The sequence below is a fragment of the Thalassophryne amazonica genome, chromosome 2 (genome assembly GCF_902500255.1).
Source record: "Thalassophryne amazonica chromosome 2, fThaAma1.1, whole genome shotgun sequence".
Classification (NCBI taxonomy): domain Eukaryota; kingdom Metazoa; phylum Chordata; class Actinopteri; order Batrachoidiformes; family Batrachoididae; genus Thalassophryne; species Thalassophryne amazonica.
This window is the reverse complement of record NC_047104.1, coordinates 22,645,631-22,660,934: the sequence shown is the minus strand read 5'-3', so window position 1 is coordinate 22,660,934 and position 15,304 is coordinate 22,645,631. Positions and strand designations below refer to the sequence as shown.

At 40.0% G+C, this 15,304-nt stretch overlaps 1 protein-coding gene across 1 annotated transcript in view; it reads right to left on the bottom strand.

Moving 5' to 3' along the window:
* The window catches only part of asb7 (ankyrin repeat and SOCS box containing 7), a 74,994-nt gene extending 60,046 nt beyond the window's left edge, over positions 1-14,948 (bottom strand). The window contains exon 1 of the mRNA XM_034184279.1: positions 14,728-14,948. The gene's annotated coding sequence lies outside the window, so the exon portion shown is untranslated. The remainder of the gene's footprint in view (positions 1-14,727) is intronic.
* Positions 14,949-15,304: the final 356 nt, after the last annotated feature.

Here is a 15,304-nt window from a genome sequence, read left to right as displayed (position 1 = left end):
TGACTTGAAAGATAAAGAAATAAATTCAAGTTGAAAAAGGACCAGGAAACTCAAAAGGAAATAAAACATCTGAAAGGACAAATTGAAGGATTATTAGATTATGAAATTGAGAAAAAGGTTAGATATATTAAACAGTCTGATTATGAACTTGGTCCAAAATCTACTAAACTGCTGGCCCGAAAACTGCGTAAGCAGCAAATCGATTCAATGATTACAAGGATTAGAAACCCCATTTCACAGAAATTAGAGAGAGATCCCAAGATAATAGAAAGTATTTTTATCAATATTATATTAAGTTATACTCACAAGAGGGCACTCTTGACCTGAAATCCACTAAACAGTTTCTGGATAAATTGGATCTCCCTCTATAGGAGAAGCTCAAAATAAAATAATCATAGCTGAAATTACTCAGAAGGAGCTCGATAAAGCATAGGTAGACTTAAGACCAATAAGGCCCCAGGCGGTGATGGTTACCCCATAGAGTGGTACAGAAAATTTAAGGAAGAACTGTCTCCATTGCTTCTTAGAACACTTAACTATATACATACAGAGGGAAAGACCCCACCCTCTTGTAAAGAAGCAATTATTACTTTAATCCCGAAAGAAGGTAAAGACAGTGAAGATTGTGCAAATTTTAGACCAGTCTCAATGTTAAATGTGGACTATAAATTATATACATCAATATTAACGAAAAGATTTGAAACTTTTATTGCAGATTTAATTGACGAAGATCAGACCGGTTTTGTAACCGGTCGACAAACTCACGATAATATTAGAAGAAGCTTACAAGTAATTCAGACCATAACCAAAAATAAAATTAAAGCGGCCCTGATCAGCCTCGATGCAGAAAAGGCTTTTGACAGAGTGAACTGGGACTTTCTTTATCTAACTTTAGAAAAATTTGGTCTGACACAAGAATCAATTAAATGTATTAGAGCAATTTATGACAGTCCCACAGCAAGAATAAAAGTGAATGTTTCTCTCACAAATCATTTTCAACTTAAAAGGGGATCGAGACAGGGTTGTGGGATTAGTCCCTGCCTGTTCACCCTTTACATAGAGCCACTGGCCCAAGCCATACGCCAGAGTGAAGAGTTGAAGGGAATCCAGATCCAAGGAAGAGAACAAAAGATAGGATTATTTGCAGATGACGTTTTGTTATTTTTAGAAGACATTAATTCCTCTTTACCCAAATTACTGAGTATTTACAAGAATTTAATTCATATTCTGGATATAACTGAACATTCCTAAAACACAGGTACTCCTTTTTAATCATAAACCCGCAACAGAAATTGCAAGTAAGTACAATATTAACTGGGATAGTGGAAAAATTAAATATCTTGGAGTATTCCTGTCTAAAGATCTCATTTCTTTATATCAGGACAATTATAATTCAATTAATCTAAAATTAGAGCAGATATCCAGAGGTGGTCCACCTATCCTTTAGACTTGACAATAGGATAAATGTGGTGAAAATGACACATCTTGCCTAGACTTTTTTATTTATTTCAATCACTTCCTATTGATATACCCTCCAAACAATTCACTGAATGGGACCGGATGGTATCTAGATTTATTTGGGATGGGAACAGACCGAGGGTTAGATTCTCAACATTACAGTTGCCTAAAGATAAAGGGGGCATGGCATTACCTAATCTGAAGTTTTATTTTTATGCGGCTCAGCTGCGGTTTGTATGTTGCTGGTGTGATCCTGGGTTTGTATGTTGCTGGTGTGATCCTGGTTCTCTTTCAAAGGCTAAAAGAAAAGTTGATGTCGAGCACATAGGGTTTCAGGGGAGGTGGAAAACAATTATTTCTTTGTGGAATTTAAGGGGAATGCCACCTGCCTTATCTGCAAGCAAAATGTTGTTGTTCTGAAGGAATATAATCTCAAACGGCATTTTATAACTAAACATGTGGAGCAGTATGCAAAGTTGGAGGGAGAAGAGTGGACACAGCGAGCTGCACAGTTAAAGAAAGAGCTGTCATCTCAACAAAATTTATTCCAGAGAGTGAGAAAGGAGGCCGATGCGGCACTTGAAGCAAGTAGTCGTGAGTGAGATGATCGCCAAAACGGGAAAGCTGTTCACTGAAGGTCAGTTTCTAAGATTGCATGCTGAAAGTTGCATATATTGTCTGTCCAGAAAAAAAAGAGCCAATTCAGCAACATCAGTCTGTCAGCCAACACAGTGGCAGAGCGGATCACTGAGCTTTCAAATGACTTTTATGAACAGTTACGTGACAGAGGCAAACGTTTCAGCGCGTACTCTGTGGCTTTGGATGAGAGCACGAACATTAATGACACAGCTCAGCTCACCATTTACGAGGTCTGTCCATAAAGTATCGTACCTTTTTATTTTTTTTCAAAAACTATATGGATTTCATTCATATGTTTTTACGTCAGACATGCTTGAACCCTCGTGCGCATGCGTGAGTTTTTCCACGCCTGTCGGTGACGTCATTCACCTGTGAGCACGCCTGTGGAAGGAGTGGTCCCGCCTCCTCGTCGGATTTTCATTGTCTGGAAATGGCGGAATGAAAAGAACTTTTTTCCATCAGAATTTTTCAGAAGCTGTTAGAGACTGGCACCTAGAAACCATTCAAAAAATGTATCTGGCTTTCAGTGAAAAATTTTACGGGCTTCACAGAGAATAAGGACTTTAACTACAGGTTTAAGGACCCCTTTAAGGATGGTCGGTGCGCCGCGCTGCGAGCTGCGACGATGCGGCACAAACCACTGGATCATTTCTAAGCTGATGGCTCTGTGGATACGAGACCGTCGTGTGCTCTTTCTCTGGTTATCACAAGACCTGGACATCAGCCATTTTCCCGGCAGATTTCACTTTAACAAGAGATTTTGTCATGGAAAGCCGCGCGGAGGCTTCGCGCGTCACGACCGATTCGCTGATGAAGCGAGACAAAGGAACACCTCTCGTTTCGGAGTGTTAGAGGACAAGTTGGGACATGTCCAGCTCTCCACAAGTTCTTTTATACTCACTCGACTGGTAAGCACTGAAAGCCGAGATAGACATGTCCCAACTTGTCCTCTAACACGCCGAAACGGAGGTGTTCCTTTGTCTCGCTTCATCAGCGAATCGGTCGTGACGCGCGAAGCCTCCGCGCGGCTTTCCATGACAAAATCTCTTGTTAAAAGTGAAATCTGCCGGAAAATGGCTGATGTCCAGGTCTTGTGATAACCAGAGAAAGAGCACACGACGGTCTCGTATCCACAGAGCCATCAGCTTAAAAATGATCCAGTGGTTTGTGCCGCATCGTCGCAGCTCGCAGCGCGGCGCACCGACCATCCTTAAAGGGATCCTTAAACGTGTAGTTAAAGTCCTTATTCTCTGTGAAGCCCGTAAAATTTTCACTGAAAGCCAGATAAATTTTTGAATGGTTTCCAGGTGCCAGTCTCTAACAGCTTCTGAAAAAATTCTGATGGAAAAAAAGTCCTTTTCATTCCGCCATTTCCAGACAATGAAAATCCGACGAGGAGGCGGGACCACTCCTTCCACAAGGCGTGCTCACAGGCGAATGACGTCACCGACAGGCGTGGAAAAACTCACGCATACGCACGAGGGTTCAAGCATGTCTGACGTAAAAACATATGAATGAAATCCATATAGTTTTTGAAAAAAATAAAAAGGTACGATACTTTATGGACAGACCTCGTATGTCCGCGATATTAACGACCAGTTCCAACTAACAGAAGAGCTGCTCAGTGTGAACCTGATGCAAAGTTGTAACACAGCTAAGGATGTATTTCAGCTGCTGTGTGACACAATTGAGCAGGCTGGCTTCTCCTGGAAGTCTCTCGTAGGAATAACGACAGACGGCGCACCATCAATGATGGGGAGGAAAAATGGACTCGTAGTGCTTGTTCAAAAAAAACAGGAGGAGGAAGGTGCAGATTCTGCAACTGTTCTGTAGTGCATTATCCACCAGCAGGCGCTGCACAGCAGGTGCTTGAAGTTTGACAATGTGATGTCTGTTGTCATGAAATGCATGATTTTCATCAGATCCAGAGCCTTGTAAAAAAGGCACCGCCAGTTCCGTGCCTTTTTAGAGGAAATTGATGGTCATATGGAGATGTGCTGTACTTCACAGAGGTACAGTGGCTCAGCAGGGGAAATGTCTTGAAGAGGTTTTTTTAAGCTGAGAACAGAAGTAAAGATGTTCATGGAGGAGGGCAGGCTGGACCTTCCTGAGCTTGATGATCCCAAGTGGCAGATGGACCTAGCTTTCCTAGTTGACATCACAGAGGAACTGAACAAACTCAACTTGAGGTTGCAGGGCCCAGGCCAGTTTGTCACTACAGCTTTTGAAAATGTCAGAGCTTTCATGACAAAACTGATGTTATGGAAAGCCCAGATCTCGGAGAAAAAACTCTTCCAGTTCAGAGCATGCAGCTCTCTTGTGGAGGAGGGCAAAGCATTCAGTAGTGAAACATATGTTGCTGTCATTGAGAAGTTACAGCAGGAATTTGACCAGCGGTTTGCTGACTTCAAGACACACAGTGCCACATTCCAAATGTTTGCTGACCCCTTCTCCTTTGATGTGCAGAATGCTCCTAGTGTGCTACAAATGGAGCTCACTGACCTGCAGTGCAATTCTCAACTCAAAGCCAAGTTCAGAGAGACCACTGGAAAAGCAAAAATGCTTGAAAAATTTCTGAGAGAAATACCCCCATCTTTCCCAGAGCTTTCCAGGGTATTCAAGAGGACCATGTGTCTTTTTGGAAGCACATATCTCTGAGAAAAACTATTCTCCACCATGAACTTTAATAAATCAAAGTACAGATCCAGACTCAGTGACGACCACCTTAAAGCCATACTGAGGGTTTCAGCTGCCACCTCCCTCAGAGCAAATGAGGTCAAGCTGCCTGAGAAAAAGCGTTCTCAGGTGTCTGGGAGCAAACATTAGACAAAAAAAAAAAAAAAAAAGCGAAATATGAATGTAAAATAGTTTATGTTACAAAGGACAACTGTTCGAACGGTTGAATGTTTTTCCTTTTCTTATGCAATACCTGAAGCAGCCCTCTAGTAACAACACTGGATGCTCAACGACCCTCTGGTAATTTGAGTTTGAGACCCCTGCTGTGAAGGTTTACAAACAACCGGTTAGGTTGAAAGGGGAATTATTCAGGTGAAATATATCTTGTATAAACTACAGATCGCAGTCGATTAGCAACAAGGCAAGTTTTAAAAGAGAGTTAAAGTTAAGTTTATTCAGTCAGCTAAGGGAAGAGGATCACACCACCTTTTTATTTATTTTTATTTTTTAATGTGATTTCTGGTCCAATTCCATTATTTATTTAAAAAAAAATCCGGAAAGCACAATGTATGATATTTTTTAATAATTTATTTGTATGTTACTGCTGCAAATAAGTATTTCAACACCTGTGAAAATCACTGTTAATATTTGGTACAGTAGCCTTTGTCTGCAATTACAGAGGTCAAACGTTTCCTGTAGTTTCTCAAAAGGTTTGCACACACTGCAGCAGGGATTTTGGCCCATTCCTCCACACAGATCTTCTCTAGATCAGCCAGCTTACTGGGCTGTCGCTGAGAAACATGGAGTTTGAGCTCCCTCCAAAGATTTTCTATTGGGTTTAGGTTCTGGAGACTTGGCTGGGCCACTCCAGAACCTTGATATGCTTCTTATGGAGCCACTCCTTGGTTATCCTGGCTGTGTGCTTTGGGTCATTGTCATGTTGGAAGACCCATCCACGACCCATCTTCAATGCTCTAGCTGAGGGAAGGAGGTTGTTCCCCAAAATCTCGCAATACGAGGGCTGTCCATAAAGTATAGGTCCTTTTTATTTTTTTCAAAAACATATGGATTTCATTCATATGTTTTTACGTCAGACATGCTTGAACCCTCGTGCGCATGCGTGAGTTTTTTCCACGCCTGTCGGTGACGTCATTCACCTGTGAGCACTCCTTGTGGGAGGAGTCGTCCAGCCCCTCGTCGGAATTCCTTTGTCTGAGAAGTTGCTGAGAGACTGGCGCTTTGTTTGATCAAAATTTTTTCTAAACCTGTGAGACACATCGAAGTGGACATGGTTCGAAAAATTAAGCTGGTTTTCGGTAAAAATTTTAACAGCTGATGAGAGATTTTGAGGTGATACTGTCGCTTTAAGGACTTCCCACGGTGCGAGACGTCGCGCAACGCTCTCAGGCGCCGTCGTCAGCCTGTTTCAAGCTGAAAACCTCCACATTTCAGGCTCTATTGATCCAGGACGTCGTGAGAGAACAGAGAAGTTTCAGAAGAAGTCGGTTTCAGCATTTTATCCGGATATTCCACTGTTAAAGGAGATTTTTTTTAATGAAAGACGTGCGGGCGGATTGCAGCGTCGGCTCGCAGCCGCCGCGACACTCCGCCACAGGAAAAACACCTCTGTTGGAAGCCTTAAGGACAAGTTGGAACATGTCCAGCTGTTAAACAATTTCTCATATACTCACTCCACTGAAAGCCATCAAAAGCCGCCTGGATTTTACAAATGGTTATCAACACGGAGGTGTTTTTCCTGTGCCGCCGCACCGCGCCGGCTGCGTCCCGACGCGCGGACCCGTCCGCACGTCTTTCATTAAAAAAGTCTCCTTTAACAGTGGAATATCCGGATAAAATGCTGAAACCGACTTCTTCTGAAACTTCTCTGTTCTCTCACGACGTCCTGGATCAATAGAGCCTGAAATGTGGAGGTTTTAAGCTTGAAACAGGCTGACGACGGCACCTGAGAGTGCTGCGTGACGTCTCGCACCGTGGGAAGTCCTTAAAGCGACAGAATCACCTCAAAATCTCTCATCAGCTGTTAAACTTTTCACTGAAAACCAGCTTAATTTTTCGAACCATGTCCACTTCGATGTGTCTCACAGGTTTAGAAAAAATTTTGATCAAACAAAGCGCCAGTCTCTCAGCAACTTCTCAGACAAAGGAATTCCGACGAGGGACTGGACTGACTCCTCCCACAAGGAGTGCTCACAGGCGAATGACGTCACCGACAGGCGTGGAAAAACTCACGCATGCGCACGAGGGTTCAAGCATGTCTGACGTAAAAACATATGAATGAAATCCATATAGTTTTTGAAAAAAATAAAAAGGACCTATACTTTATGGACAGACCTCGTACATGGCCCCGGTCATCCTCTCCTTAATACAGTGCAGTTGTCCTGTCCCATGTGCAGAAAAACACCCCCAAAGCATGATGTTTCCACCCCCATGCTTCACAGTAGGGATGGTACTCAGCATTCTTCTTCCTCCAAACACGGTGAGTGGAATCAAGACCAAAAAGTTCTATTTTGGTCTCATCTGACCACATAACTTTCTCCCATGACTCCTCTGGATCATCCAAATGGTCATGGGCAAACTTAAGACGGGCCTGGACGTGTGCTGATTTAAGCAGGGGAACCCTCCGTGCCATGCATGACTTTAACCCATGACGTCTTAGTGTATTACCCACAGTAACCTTGGAAACAGTGGTGCCAGCTCTCTTCAGGTCATTGACCAGCTCCTCCCGTGGAGTTCTGGGCTGATTCCTCACCTTTCTTAGGATCATTGATACGCCACGAGGTGGGATCTTGCATGGAGCCCCAGTCCGAGGGAGACTGACAGTCATGTTTAGCTTCTTCTATTTTCTAGTAATTGCTCCAACAGTTGATCTTTTTTCACCAAGCTGCTTGGCAATTGCCCCGTAGCCCTTTCCAGCCTTGTGGAGGTCTACAATTTTGTCTCTGGTGTCTTTGGACAGCTCTTTGGTCTTAGCCACGTTAGTAGTTGGAGTCTTACTGATTGTGTGGGGTGGACAGGTGTCTTTATGCAGCTAAGGACCTCAAATAGGTGCTTCTAATTTGGAATAATGAGTGGAGGTGGACTTTTTAGAGGCGGACTAACAGGTCTTTGAGGGCCAGAATTTCTGCTGATTGGCAGGTGCTGAAATAATTATTTGCAGCAGTAACATGCAAATAAATTATTTAAAAAAAATCATACATTGTGATTTCCGGATTTTCTTTTTTTGGATTATGTCTCTCACAGTGGACATGCACCTAAGATGAAAATTTCAGACCCCTCCATGATTTCTAAGTGGGAGAACTTGCAAAATCGCAGGGTGTTCAAATACTTATTTTCCTCACTGTATATATATATATATATATATATATATATATATATATAAATTTAGGCCGGAATTTTTTCCCCAAAATAGAGTTTTTTTATGTTTGAGAGGTCACTCTCACATTTTTGAGGTGCAAATATGCAGAAACGACTCAAGAAAATATTTTATATTTAGCTGTAACTACGTGGAACAGCCTCCATCATGTGGTAAATGTTCCAAGTGTTATTACTTCAAAGGAAAACTATGATTATTTTATGGTGTTTGATTTTTATTGATGGACGATTTTATTATGGTGTTTGATGACTTTTACTGTGCTATTTATGTGTTTTATATGGTTATATTTATGAGTTTTACTATGATGCTTTTTAAATGACGAATGATGTGTACTTTTATTATACTTTTATACACGTTTTATGAAAAATTAATGATTATTGACAGCGATTTTCCGCCACAGTTGCTGACAGCCTGCATGCTCTTATCAAAAATATTAGCAAATTTTGTCCTGAATACAATTTAAAAATCAACAAGAACTTCATTCAAGCTACACTTTGAACATACTTCGAGGGGATAACTTGCTGAATTCACGGCAGAAAACAAGAAAACACGCAGAAGTGTGCTTTAAAAGCACATTTGGTGTTATTGCTGGTAGACGACCGGAAGTGAAATACCCCAACTCTCGCAGCTGAGTGGCTGAAATATCGGGGTCACAAGCTCACAAACAGAACTCAATGGAACAAGATCTTGAGTTGGCATTCCAGTCTCTCTACTTCTATGTTTTGACGTAATCCTTCAAAGACTATCTAAAGTGAAACTTGATCCAGAATCCGGATGCGAATGTCGGATCACCTCCAAAATTCAGTGGAGTCTTCCATGCCCTAATATATAATCTGTGGTGCAAATTTGGTGAGAATCTATGAAGTAGTTTTGATGTAATCCTTCAAGGTGTATATAAAGTGAAATCTTTATCCAGACTCCGGATCCAGATCACCTCCAAATTTTAATGAAGTCTTCGATGGCCCAACCTGTATACGTGTTGAAAATTTTGTCAAAACCTGTCAAGTAGCTTTGACGTAATCCTTCAAAGCCTATATAAATTGAAACTTGATGAGAATCCAGATCCAGATCCCCTCCAAAATTTAACAGAGTCTTCCATGGCCTAATATATCTGTGGCGAAACCTTGGTGAGAATATGGGAAGTAGTTTTAACATAATCCTTCAAAGACTATATAAAGTGAAACTTGACCCAGAATCTGGATCCGGATCCAGATCACCTCCAAAATTTAATGGAGCCTTCCATTACCTATATGCATCTGTGGTGAAAATTTGGTGAGAATCCATGAAGTAATTTTGACGTAATCCTTCAAAGCGTATATGGGTGATTGTTAGACTACGGGCACTTATTATGTCCTTTGATCATATTGTATGAAAAACAGAAAAAAGGGGAAATTTCACACTTTTATAGTTACCTTTACAATGAAAGTGTGTTAAGAAATTTGTTCTAATAGTCTATGATGACTTTTTCACCTTTTTTCAGCATTATTATATGCAAATATTGCCGTTTTGTGCTTGTCCCACACCCAGACTTTTGATCTTCAATGATAAAAATGAATGGTAAAGAAACGTTTTTTCTAATGTTTTAAAATATCTGAATAAAATATCAGTAAAATAATCAAAACATAATTGGGGTATTCAATGTCATACAACTGTTGTGATTTTTTTAAAACAAAATGTAGTTGTCCCACACTATTGCCGTAATTTCCTCCACAACACTGTAATGTCCCTTTAAACAGTTTGTATGAAAGATTGTTTGGGTAGTTTCTATGGAGATAAACAGTGACATCAGAGCACATGTATATAGCGCCAAATCAAAACAAACAGTTGCCCCAAGGCGCTTTATATTGTAAAGCAATGGTGTGGTGGAAATTACATTTACAAGGCCAATAGTGCCTGTAGTTAAAGAATCACCCATATAAAATGAAATCTTGATCGAGAATCTGGATTCAGATCCGGATCACCTCCAAAATTTAATGGAGTCTTTAATGGAGTAGCGCGTGCGCACATACACACACACACACACCCACACACAGTGATCAGTGTAGACACACAGAGAGAATGATCAGTGTGTGCACACACACACACACACACACACACACACACACAGAGTAATCAGTGTACACACACAGTAACCAGTGTGTGTGTATATACCACTGATTTCTATTTAATCCACTCAATGGCAGATGCAGCCTGTGAGCTGTTGCCAGAGTGCCTCCATCTTGCTTAGCGTTATTATGCTTCATCAGGCATTATATTAAATAGAAATCAGTGGTGAGTACACCTAACCAAAAAGTGAGCTTCAATAACAGCTAATCAGCTAACTGAAAGGTTATCTTTTATAAAGCTAAACCGATAAACCACCCAAAAATTTATCAAAAGCTACAGCTAACCGATAACTTTCAGTATTGCTTCCGGTACACTTGCAACTACTAACAAGCTGATTTTGAGTTTTAACACCACGATCGCTTTTGGTAGCATCAAAGGCGACCACAGACCCAAACAATGAGTCAGCACTTCTGTCTTTGTGCGCCCTGCCCACTGCTGGAAGCTCCTGTTTATTACATATGTTGCAGCAGTGAAGCAATTGAGAGGAGCTAAACTCAACTCTACACACACACAAAATAAGCCATTATTCCTTAACAGAATACAGCAGTGCTGTAGTGAGGCAGAGGTCTTGGAAAATAAAGCAGTTTTGACTTATGTTTTGATTTAAAATCATCAAATGAATCCGGATAGAATAACTCCATTAATGTCAATTCTGTCATTTGTACAAAGTTAAAATATAACACGTATCTTTTCATTTTAAATAATGCACTAATTCTCAAGTTTTGTAACAAACACAGACAGATGGCAAAGGGATTATGGGTAAATGAGCCTCCGCTAACACTGACTGGTTGACTCATTCATTCTGTGTAAAAACCAACACGTTAATGTGAGGTGTGTGTTGGTGTTTACATATAAATGTGCTTTTGTAAAATTTGCCTTTTTTATTTGTAAAAAAAAAAAGCAATGTGCAAAAGCCAAAAAGTCAAGTTGTGATTAGACAACCGTCTGATTTAACAGGGGTCAAAATAAATAGAACACTGCCATCTACTGGCATCCAGACTCTCAAACTGCCATGAACACTGCTGGCTAGTAGATGGCAGTAGAGACCATGAAAACCTACCAAAACAAAATTCCAGATAATCCGTGCCTGCTACATTTAAGCTGCGTGGAATTTAATAAACGGAAACTGAATTTCAGACATCTTATATATATTTTTTTCTGGAACAAAGACAACAGACAGTGTTTGACATAAGCCGGACTCTAAGAGCAAACAGGAAGCGACTGCAGTGATTCCAATTGAAAATAATGGAGAAGCAACCTGGGCTTCTGGCATTTTTACATAAAACAAACACAATAACATCTATAAACCCAAAGAATATATTCACGAGTGTTTTAGGCACAATATACAAAGGGCTTAATGCTGTTGTCCGTGTGGAGCCTGATCAGAGCGTCTCAAATGCATTTCTTCTGTCGTGAATGTACTGAGATTACACATAATGAACCTGGACACAGCATGTCCACACTAAAACCTTCAAAATTAGTGCATTACTTTAAACATATATCTGATATTTTCACTTCATAAAACTTCAGACATGATGTTAATTTAACTTGTCTGAAATTCATTTGGTTAAAAATTTGCCATAAGTTAAAACTGTATGCCTCTGGATGACTTGGGTGATATTGCCAGCGCATCAGTATGGGGTCAACAGAAATTGTCCTTTTTCTTTTGTTTGTTTTCTTTTCTGTGACCAGTTCTCCTTTGCTTGCAGAGGATAGAGCAGTTTCTCCTGGAACCAACTCTCCTCTGTTTGCAGAGGATAGATCTGTACATCTACTACAAAACATTCAACAGGTAGGTACTCAAATCTTTGATTTCAGAATTCTTAAATGTTTTAACTGTTGAGCTTTGTTCACCACGCCTGCAAAAATATGTTAGAGGTCTAAATTTTATCGGACCAAAATTTAGCAGAAGATAATTAGTCTGCTGATGGTTTTCAAAGTTATCTGAAAAGCTAATCCGATAATGAAACATTAGCTTCGATAATTAGCGGTTAGCGGAACTGTGCCCACCACTGACAGAAAGATTATTTTCTGACTTAAACTTGGATTAAAGTGATCTGAAAATGCTGTTTTGTGCAGCGTTCAGGTGCTATGACAAGCTGACAAAGGAGTATCAGCTGATTAAATAAATCAAAAATAGGGGAAACTGGGGCACGGTGAAATACAGGGCACAGTGAATCAGTAGCTATTTCTGCAAAACTACATATATATTTGCAGCAGTTATGCCATATTTTTATGCATAAAGACATCCCCCTTATAAATTAGTGTTTTGTTATTGGATACATTAATGGTAAAACTAAGTGGCAAGTGAAGTTAGTTTTTTCCTATCAAAAGTAAATTTTGTGGATGTCAGTGTCTTTGTATTTATTTCTCATAACAGAGGAAAGGCGGTCCAAAAAATTAGTATTAGTTAGAAGACTACCCCGTCCAACTGATGAGCATGTGTTATATCTTCTCCAGACTATCAGCTATTTGATAACATGACTCGTGTGTCACATGCACCCGGGGCACAGTGAATTGGGACACAGTGAATCAGTCTAGAAAACGATTTACTAAGCCCCAGTATCAAGTGAATGACAAATACTACTTGTTGAAGCTTATACATTTATTTTTCCATGAATTATTTCTGTAATTTGTGTACATAAACAACTGTTTTCATGTTTGAACAGAAATGATGACAGTTGTATTTATAGTAGTTTCTAAAGGACTTATATCACTATATAAGACACTCACACATTACATAGCTGGTTTGCTGGATTATAGTTGGTATATGCATCAACATATATTTAATAATTTGAAGAAATCTTTATAATCATGTGTTTTTTTTCATTATATTCTAAGTTGATTCACTGTGCCTCGTGAATTAATTTCTGGGGCACAGTGAATCAAAAATTTTAAAATTGATTTTAAACACCTGTAAATTACATTTGGGGAAACTTAAATAACACAGCCTTATAAACAATAACTTGCTGTATTAAATCCAGAATAGAATGACCTAAACCTATGCATAATGTGTTCATGCTGCCACAAAACAACATTTCTGATCCACTGTGCCCCGGCTTCCCCTACTTTTGTGGAGTGAGCTTGCATAAGTGCGTATTACATGTAATATAAATGATGTGGTGGAAATGACTAAAATTGCTTAATAAAGGTTAGAAAATGATTTTTTTGTGTGTGTGTCTATCTGTATTCTGTAAAGTAGTCACTTCAGTTTTACTGTCTGAATGTTTTGTTGTGATAAATATCTCACCCAGTCCCAGTCTATTAAGTCTATTATATAAATAGTCTGATCCTCTTCTGTACTTGTTTTGACAAATAGTGGCTGTACAAATGTGGGACTGAGTCTGAATAAATGTAACAGCACAGTAATGGCACAGAAAATGCAAATTTGAAACTCTCTTGAAAACAATGATCATGTCCATATTGATTTCTATTGATAGGGGAAACCGGGGCATGGTGAATCACGGGGCACAGTGAATCAGTAGCTATATCTGCAAAAATACATATGTATTGCTGAGTTTGCATTTCGTGGAATTGTTTATTTTTGACAATCGGGAATCCCCCTATTTGATGACGTAGCTGAAATTCCCCTCTGCAACCTCAGTTTCGAAAGGCATTCCTGTGACGGGTAATGTTAGGAAATTCTGTGATTGAAAAATTGCACCGAAAAAGCTGAAGAAATTCACCTTGAAAGCAAGTAAGAACGGTTTTCAAATCATATAGAACATTTAATTCATGTAATTACATACCTTTCTGCAAAGTTTGGTGGTGATCGAAGCCTCGGCATGCATATTTTTATGATCCACAAAACTGATGTTGAGTCGGCAAGATGGCGGACATGGCGAAATTTATGTTTTTTTACATTGGAAACTACTGTCACAAAACTGTTTATACGGTGGATCATTGCAAATCACATGTAAATGACAATGATTGGGTTTGACAGAGTACCATCATTTTGAAATGTAAACAACACCGGTCACAGCTTTCTGGTGTTTGTCCCTTAAAGCACACAGATGTAAACTACCAAGATCTTCCCACCTTCAAATGCTCATATCTTTCTTCATATTTGATATAGAACAAATATTTAAATGCCTCTTTTGCAACCACAAGTTATGTTACAATTCCTTTAACTATTTTTTTGTCACGTACCTACATACACAGTGATCAGTGTGTACACACATACATAGAGTGATCAGTACACACAGAAACACACAGTGATAAGTGTAAACAAACAAACACAGAGAGAGAGAGAGAGTTATCGGTGTACGTACAAACACAAACACACACAAAGTGATCAGTGTTCACTCTACTCCCCAAGTTAGCTTCACCGGCTACACAATAACAACAAACAGAACGCACGCACAGCCCCGGAAGCCAGATGGGATGTTATTTTTTACAGTACAAAATGAAAAGAATGTCAGAACATTAGGGGGAAGTGAAGGTTTTATTCTTACCTGGAAGCTAACGCTGCTTAGCCTGACAGCTAACTTCATCTGAAGCTAACCTGCTCGCTAGCTTGACTGACATTTGTAACGTGCCAAAGTGGATTCCGAAAAAGTGCAACACTCGAAGTCTTTACGTCCTGGAACTAATGAAGCAGATTTTCACACAAACAAACAAAAAAATAAACAAGAGCTTTGAGACTAAAACAAAGACTGACGTGACAGACGCTGAACCAACATCCTACTCAGCCAATCAGAGTCCAGAGACGAAACCAGCATCTTCGTTAGCCAATCATCGTCCAGATACGAAACAAACATCCTTCTCAGCCAATCAACGTCCAGAACAGGGGCTTACTGGGCGACATCCTCAGCCAATCAGAAACTATGTCACGCCATACTCATGCTGCGTCCATGACCATCGGAGGTTCGGGCATTCCGACTTCGAGCTTGGGGGAAAATGATTTGAACTCCGAAACTGCTGAGGATTTTTTAAAAATATTATTTTTATTAACTCGTGAAGACATTGAGCAACCCAAGGTACCCGAGTTGACGTCACAGTCATTGCGGCCGTATTTGTGACTGGAGAGAC